The 8992-nt window shown below is 35.5% G+C and overlaps 2 pseudogenes; both read right to left on the bottom strand.

Moving 5' to 3' along the window:
* Positions 1-209: 209 nt before the first annotated feature.
* Positions 210-328, bottom strand: LOC111744266 (annotated as a pseudogene).
* A 1918-nt stretch (positions 329-2246) lies between these two features.
* LOC105296877 lies at positions 2247-6049 on the bottom strand (annotated as a pseudogene).
* Positions 6050-8992: the final 2943 nt, after the last annotated feature.

The following is an 8992-nucleotide window of genomic DNA, read 5'->3' as shown; positions in this document are numbered from 1 at the left end:
CACCCCACCCTGCTATCACCTCTCTCTCCCCTTCCTCCCTCAAAGCTTTTAAGATTGTTATCCACAGTGTCTTTAAATTTCACAATAATGTGTTTGGGTATTTTCATTTTCTTTTATTTTTTTAAATTTATTTTTAATTTTTTTGGTGAGGCAACTCGCCAAAGAAATTGGACCTTGTCCATTTCAATCCCTTATTTTTTTATTTTTTACTCCTAAAGTACCTAGTCTTCCTAGGTGGTCTCCCATCCAAGTACTAACTAGGCCTGACCCTGCTTAGCTTCCGAGATCAGACAGGATTGGGCTTGTTCGGGGTGGCATGGCCGTAGACTGGGTATTTTCATTTTCATTCAGAGTGTTTCTTTAATCTGGTATACAAGTTATCCTTCTCTTTTCTATCTCTTTGACCATTTTCTATACTTTTGAGAGATTTTATCACCTTTAAGTTTTACCCTATGTATTTTAATTTTTATTATTGAGTTATCATCCTTTAAAATTTGAGTTGTTTCTCACACTATGATTTTTTTCATATTATTGTATTCTAGTTTGTTAAGTGGCACACAAAAGACTATATTTAAGTATAAATTTAAAAAATTTTTATATAACACATAAAAAACTATAAAATCAGACCAGAAAAACTTGCTTTCATTTCTCTTGGGTAATATCTGGGAGTAACATTAGCAGGTTGCATAGTAAATATAAGTTTAATTTCATAAGAAGCTGGAAATTGTTTTCAAAACATTCCTATGATGAGTGTTCCATCTCATTCAAATCCTTGCCGACACTTGTATTGTTAATTTTGTCACTTTAAACCATCTAATGTGTGTGTAGTTGTATTTCATTTAATTTTAATGTGCATTTCTCTAATGAAGTGTTTGTGCAAATCTTCCATTTTCTTTCTTTTCTAATTTTAAAAAATTTTAATTTTTTTCTGCCACATAACAATGGGCTACAGTGTGTCACTGATCTGTGTTATAATTAACTTTTTGTCTTTCTCACGAATTTACATATCTAATTATCTTTCTACTTAATTTCTCATGGTTTTGCTACGTTGCATAAACTTTTTAACAAGAAAGTCTTTCATATTAATGGACTTTGCAGTTCATTTGTAACCAGTTGGCTGTTAAAGGCATTTTTGGATGGCTGAGTGCTACTGTGTAAGGCTGTGAGATGTTCCTGGCAGGATTGGAAGTACCTAGGTTCTTTGTCCACTGAGATAACTGCTGGAAAAGGCTATGTAGATGAACTAAGACAGTGGTCAGGAGCTACAGAGAAGATGAAGCAACACGGATTACGTGAAAATAATGCTGAGTTTAGCCATCCATGCTCCATTGCTCTGGAATTTTGTCTTTGTTTCTTTGGAGAACTTTGCATCGATCCCACTTTTTCTGTTCAAGTAGACACACAGTAAAGAGTCTCACAAATGGAGGGGTCACTCTGATTATATGAGGACACCGACCTGCAGAGTCACTGAAGCATCAAACGTGAATGTGAATAAACTCAGAACATGCTGCTGAGCGACTGCAGAGGAGGCGGCTCTGGTTCTAGTCCCTTGGATGAGATTTCTGTACATGGCTAATTTACGTGCAAAGTTACTTTTCGAATCATTGAGAAGGCCATCTAAAACTTTGACTTGTATCAACTGCATCATCAGCAATCATAGAAGTCTCAGAATTTAACAGCAAATGTTGGCTACTCAGCTCCTTGTTAAAATGAGTCTACCTGGCTTTGGCCATGGGGCACATTGTTCTTTTGTTAGAAGGGAAAGGAGATGACCTTTGTTTTGCCAAGCATGGGAGTCATGACCACATTTAACAAAGATGTAATTTGTTCAAGGAATTAATGAAAGATTGGACTTGGATATCGATTTGGGACTAAGGTCCACAGGTAGACATTTCACCATATGCTAATTGAAAATAATTTAATTCAAAAGCAGAGAACACATCATTAGAGGGCTTTACTCAAACACCCATACAGAGATATTCCAATATCATTTAATTTTTATATTCCCAGGCTCCAACGCCCACCCTCTTCTCTTTTTGAAAGGGAGAGCAGTTCTATTTCAAATATAATTTAGGATAGGACCCAGCTCTCTGATTTATGCAAAAGGACATAAATTCACAAATCTGCCTGGCATACTTTTATAGTCAATAAGTGGTTGTGTACAGCTGGTGTTTTTCACAATAAAACAAAACAAAACAAAACAAAAAAATAGTGGAAGGAAACTGTAAATGAATCATAAACAGCAATCATTTTGTCTTCATCAAATCCATCAGGTCAACTTCTATTCCTTTCTCATACAACTCATCTAAACTATAGTACTGTTGAGTGATTTTTCTCAGTAGGGACCACCATGACTTGGAGCCCATGGGTATCTGCCTAACTGACATCCAATGGCAGACGACACCACCATGTCAAGGTTCTTGCAGATGCCCCCCGGAATTCCTGTGGTAGTGGCCTGAGAATACAGCTTTGATACCTGCTTTGGCGAACTTGTCTGTCATTTCCCTCTGAACGGTCTTGGTGAGATTGAAGTAGTCGTTCTTGTCGATGCTTTGGAGGAACGGCAGGATTTGCTGGAAGACGATGGCACTTCTGCTGCCCTACGATGCTCAGCTGCTGGAGGTCTAGCCACTGGGCCTGGGCCTGCTTCAAGGCGGGGCACCTGGAGGCATCATACAGGAACTGGGAGTTGAGGATGAGGAATAGGATGCTCCCGACCCAGAAGCTGAAATAGTCATATCACCAAGTCTGCTAGAACTCCGCAGTGGTCTCAGGGGTGGGGACATTGCCCACATCATGGTTGCGGCTGACAAGGACCAGCAGGATCTCGCTGTCCACTTTCCTGAGCACTCTCTGCAGGTCCTCTGTCTGCTCCTTTCGCCAGGGCGTCGCAGGCATGGAACGGATGAGGTCGCCACACAAAACAACAGGGTTCAGCCTGCTGATGGCCTAAAGGCTTGCTCAGTTAGATGGATCTCCTGCCCCCACTCATCTCCATCGCTGTCACAGTCTCCAGTGGACCAGGCCTTCATCAGTCCAAACTGTGGGTCTGCACCCTGGATGAAGTAGAATGGGCCTTTCCATTTCCTTTCCTTTTCTGAGAGAAACGCGTCCAGGGTCTTGCTCCCCCGGCTCTGTGGAAAACACTGACCCCGCCCCCACCTCACCTCGCCCTGCCTCACCTCCGCAGCCAACAGGATTCTTTTTCATTTTCAAATTAAGTTGTAAGTAAAATATATATATGTAAAATTTATTTGTATTTTTATGATTCATAAATTATATAGTCTAGATATAAGTCTTTTATTGGGTGTATATTTTATAAATATTTTCTAATCTTTGATTTGCATTTTTTATTTTTAACAGTCTTTGAAGAGAAAAAGTATTTAACATTGTTGAAATCCAGTTTATGAACATTTTTTAGAGTTCATGCTTTGTTCGCTTTAGCTTTATTTGTCTTAGGGAAAACTTTCTCTAACACAAAATGAGAAAGATTTTCTCCTGTTTCTAAAGATGTGATGGTTTTAAATATTATATTTAGACAAACCCTCTTTTAGTCCATTTGTTATTATATGGATTTCCAATTGTCCAGCATCGTTTATTGAAGACTTTTCTTTATTGAATTGCTTTGGTAACTTTGTTGAAAATAAATTAACCATATGCGTGTAAGTCTATTTCCAAAGCCGCTACTCTATTCCACTGATCTATACTCTTATCTTTATGCCAGTACTACGGTGTCTTGATTGTAGAATCTTTAGAATAAATTTTGAAATCAAATAGTGTAAATCCTCCAAGTTTGTTCTTATTTTTCCAGGGTGTTTTGTTTAGGCTAGATCCTTTCCATTTATATATAAATTATAGATACAACCTGTCAATTTTTGCAAAATCATAGTGGGATATTGATTGCAAGTACATTGACTCAACAGATCAATTTAGGGAGATTTTTTATTTTTCCTTTCTATGATTATGGCATGTTTTTCTATTAATTTAGGACTATTTCATTTCTCTTGCAATGTTTCGTTGTTTTCAGTGTACCAGGCTCACACATATTTTATTAAATTTTTGCTAAGAATTTCATGCTTTTGGCACTGTTGTACATGGTGCTATTTTTTCTAATTGCTTATTACTAGTATATAGAAACACATTTATTTATTTATTTATTTTGTATTGAGCTTGTCTCCTCTAACCTTACTAAACTCTCCTAGTGATTCTAGAAGCTTTTCTGTAGATTCATGGATCTTTTCTATGTAGAACATTATCTGTTTAGCTTGTCTTTCCAATTGATACTTTTTAATTTTTCTAGCTTTGTAGAACTTGGTAGGCCCTCCACTACAATGTTGCATATGAGCAGTTGGAGATGTCAACCTTGATGCATTTCTGATATTAAAGGAAAGCATTACACTAATTAATAATAATGATTTTTTTTTATATATGCCCTTTATCAGGTTGAGTAAATTTCCTTCTATTCCTAGATTTTTATCATGAATAGATGTTGGGCTCTGTCTAATGCTTTCACTACACTTATTCAGTTAATTTTTTTGATTTTCTTTTTTATTTGGTTAATTTGGTGAATCACATTAATTGATTTTCATATGTGAAATCAACCTTGTGTTCCTAGGGTTAAACTCCACTTCAAAATTGTATAAAACTGTTTTTGTATTATGTCAGATATTATTTGCCATTGTTTTCAGTTGATTATTATTATTATTTTTTTGGCATATAAATTCATGAAGAATATTGGTGTATATATTTTTTCTAGCACTGTCTTTGTCTGATTTAGGTGATCGGAAGTAACATGGCACCATCTTACTCTTAAGCCAAGGTTTCAGTCACTAATGATCACTTCACCAGACTTATCCCTAGTCTAGGCAACCCGTTAGTGCTGCTGAGAACTGAACTGGCTATAGGCCTGAGAGTCTGGAACACCAAGGTGACCTTTACACAGGTGTTTTCCCAGTGGTTTCTTCTCCATTTCTCAAACTGGCTGATCCTACAGTTAAGGCAAGAACTGACTTTTATACTGCACTCTATAGTTTACGAAGCCCCTTCACATATACCATATCTTGATCAATCCTCACAAACCTTTGAGACTGTATCATTTTTCCATTTTACAGATAATGAAGTTGGAGTATATATGACTTTCCCAAAGTCACATAGTAAGAAATTAATGTATCAGTGCATCCTATGAAAATCTTTTACCTCTAAATTTCAATGTTCATGGTCCTTCCATTACTCTACCATTTAATGCATTTTCTAACTTTTCTAGAGGATTTTGGGGGGTCTCACAAGGAATAGTAATTTGATTAAAATATTTTGGCAAAAGACATGTGGCAGGGAGTAATATTCAATACCAAATGCAGAGAAGTTTGGAAGAATAAATCAGGAATGAGAATTGAATCTGTCATGGAGATAAAGACCTTGCTGGAGTAAATGTCTTGGTCAAGTTTTGGCTCTTCTATCCCACCCAAACAACAAAATGAAGACCTTCAATGCATTTAAGTAAACTCAAACTACATTCAACACCAATTAAACGGGTGGCCTCGCAGCACTCCCTCTCCCAACTCACTCTCCTATACCCCTCTGCGCCACACTCCTCATTAATGAGAGGGCAGTATAAAGCCACCAGGCTCCACCTACTTAGAGAAAAGCAGCCTGGCCCATTATCACTTGAGTCCCATCCACAATCAAGCCTCCTTCCTATATTTAGTGGTGTCCTGGCCGCTAGCCTGGCATGTCATTTAGAGAATCATCTCTTGCTCCTAGACCAGATACTCCCAAGGCTGGAAATGCAGACACTCTCTACTCACAGCTAGCTGCCTGAAGCCATTGTGTCCTCATTCTGCCCATCTTGACTGCTCTGCATGCCCACACTCAGCAATATCATGTCACTTACACAGACAGCACATGCTCACAGGTACCCTGCTGCTTCGCCACAGGGATTATGCTGGTGCGTCACTTGGATCTGATGATCAAGTTCATAGACGCAGGTTTCCCCCTTTTGTTGTTGTCCCTGGCATTTTCCAAGAGTTCTGCCCCAGTGAGTTACTGGCATGGTTCACTTTTGAATTGTGGCCCACAGTTTGAAAACCCTTGTCTGAAACTGTATTTTGGAGACCAACTAAGAAGGAGTAAAAAACTGTGAGAGAGATCACTTAAGTTATCATTTCCAGACTATTTCAATCAAAAATCTAGAAACAATCTCTTTTTCCCCAGCATATCATATATGTTAGAGGGATTTACAACAAAAACAGAGCTGTGTGGTACAGCAACTGCCTCAACATTCTGTTTCATCTAAATCTCTTTTCATGTTACAAAACAAACAAACAAACAAACAAACAAAAGACTGTTTAGTGATCCTTGGCTCTTTCCTTGAAACTAAAAGTGTCCTAAACTAACAAGACACTGATGTGCTTTGGCCAGATTGGTTAACAGGACTTTAGCCTTCTGTGTTTTGTGTGGGCTGTATTATTAGGCAACTCCTACCCTTCAGATCCAGCTCTTTCCTTTTGGGCTGATCAGTTTCACCACAAAATAATGCTCCACCCTCTTAAGAGGTAAGGTAAGAGTGGACATAACAATCTTAATGGAGTCCTTTTGACATGTTTTTCTTTTTAGTTTATGTTTAGGAAATCTTTGCCTAACTCATTATGAGAATTTCTTATATGTTTTCTTCTAGTAATTTAAAAGCTTTAACTCTTACATTTAAGACAATGATTCATTTTAAGTTAATTTGTACAAATAGTGAGAAATGGCTGAGGTTTATTTTTTGCCGTTTAGATATCCAGTTATTCCAGCACCCTTTGTTGAAAATGGTATCTTTTCCTCCATTGTATTACCTTTACACCATTGTCAAAATCAAATGACTATGCAAATATGGGTTTATTTTTTGCATTGTCTTGTTCTATTTATCTATATGTCTATTACTTGATTATTGTAACTATAGTCTTGAGATCAAGTAGTAGAAATCCAAATTTGTTCTTCCTCTTCAAAATTGTTTTCACTATAATAGACCTTTTCATATCAATTTTAAAATAAACTTGTTGGGTTTTTTAAGCCTGTTAGAATTTTGACTGGGATTGCATTTGCATCTATAGATTAAGTTGAGTAGGATTGCCATCATAATAATATTGAGTTTTTTAGTCCATGAGCATGGTATAAAGCTACAATCATTCTTTAATTTCCCTTTGCAATGTTTTGTTTGTCGAACATCTTTAGTAAATTTATTCTTTAGTATTTTTAGTAAATTTATTCTTTAGTAATTGGAACTTTGAAAATTGTGTTTTTTTAACTATTCATTGCTAATATACAGAAATATAAGAGATTTTTGTATCACCTGTAAATCCTGAGACTTTGTGAAACTCATTCACTTATTAGTTGTATTACTTTTTGTAGATTCTTTAATGTTTTCTACATATGTGATTAGTCATCCACAAATAAGAACAGATTTAATTCTTTCTTTCTGATATGTTTGTCAAGTATTTGTTTTTTGTCTTATTATAGAACTTCAGTACAATGTTAAATAGAAATGAGAAGTATAGATACGCTCGCTTTATTTCTGATCTTAGAAGATATTGAGTCTTTCAATACTAAATATGTCAGCTATACATTTCTCAATGAAGATGTTCTTTTCTGAAAATTTATATCATAAAAGGGTATGATACAAGGGTATGAAAAAAAGGACTTTTTTAAGATGCTTTTTATCTATCTTTTGAAGATGTCATATGGTTTTTCCCCTTTATTTCTATAAATATAGTGAATTACATGTTTGTTGTTTAGAAGTTAAGCCAAAAAAGCATTCTCAGGAGAAACTCTATTTTGAAATATTACGTTTTTACATATTGTTGGATTCAAGTTGCTAATATTTTATTAAAGATTTAAATATTTTTGTTTATAAAGGGTATTGATCTGTGTTTCCTTGTGATGTCTTTGGGTTTCAAGGTAATAAAGGCATCCTAAGAAAGCTGAGAAGTAATCTTTCCTCTATTTTCTGAAAGACCGTGTGTTGAGTTGGAATTATTTTGACTTTGAGTGTTTGATAGAATTAACTTATGAAGCAGCTTGACCCCAAGTTTTTTGTGGGAAGACTTTCTGTTAAAATTCAATTTCTTTTGCAGTTACTGAACTACTCATATTTTCTGTTTCTTTGTTGGGTCAGTCTTGGTAACTTGAGTCTTTTGAGAAATTTGTCCCTTCCTTCTATATTGTCTAACTTAATGGCACGATGTTATGATTTTTTAGTGTCTATAGGATCTCCATATATTGATAATTTATATCTTCTCTATTATTTTTCTTGATTAGTCTGGGTAGCTGTTTATCAATTTTATTGATCTCTTCGAAGAATAGCTTTTGGTTATATTCATTTTCTTTTTCTGCTGGTTTTCTGTTTCTGTTTTATTGATTTCTGTTGATTTTTTTTCTTCTTTCTGCTTACTTTGGGTTTAATTTGTACTCTTTTTTCAAAAACTTTCAAGGTAGAAACTTGGATCATTTATTTAATACCTTCTTTTCTGATAGCAGCATTTAAGCCATAAATTTCCCTCTAGGCACTACTTAACTACTCACAAATTTTTGATATATATAATTTCATGATCTTTAAGTTCTAAAAATGTTCCAGCTTCTCTGGGAATATAAAAAAATCCAATTATTATTTAGAAGTACATTGCTTAATTTTTAAAATTTGAGGGGTTTCCATATTATCTTATTGTTGCTGATTTATAATCTAATTGTATTGTGGTGCCCCTTGAGCAGCTGCTTCAGCACTGGAGCTCAAAGAACATATTCTGTATTGTTATGCCTTTTTAAATTAATATTCGTTACCCTAATATATTTAATTTAAAAAATTAACATTTGCTAAGTGGAGCACAGGATGTTAGATGGTAAGTCCTTGTTTCAACAACAGACAAGAGAAATTGAAATAAAGAAGTTTATTACTTATGTCCTGAAATAAGTACAAGGCATGCCTCAAGGGACTACACAAGAAGGTCAAAGCAGAATG

The sequence above is a fragment of the Pteropus vampyrus genome, unplaced genomic scaffold, assembly GCF_000151845.1.
Source record: "Pteropus vampyrus isolate Shadow unplaced genomic scaffold, Pvam_2.0 Scaffold130, whole genome shotgun sequence".
Classification (NCBI taxonomy): domain Eukaryota; kingdom Metazoa; phylum Chordata; class Mammalia; order Chiroptera; family Pteropodidae; genus Pteropus; species Pteropus vampyrus.
Note: the sequence above shows the minus strand (reverse complement) of the source record. Positions and strands in the feature narration are given on the sequence as shown.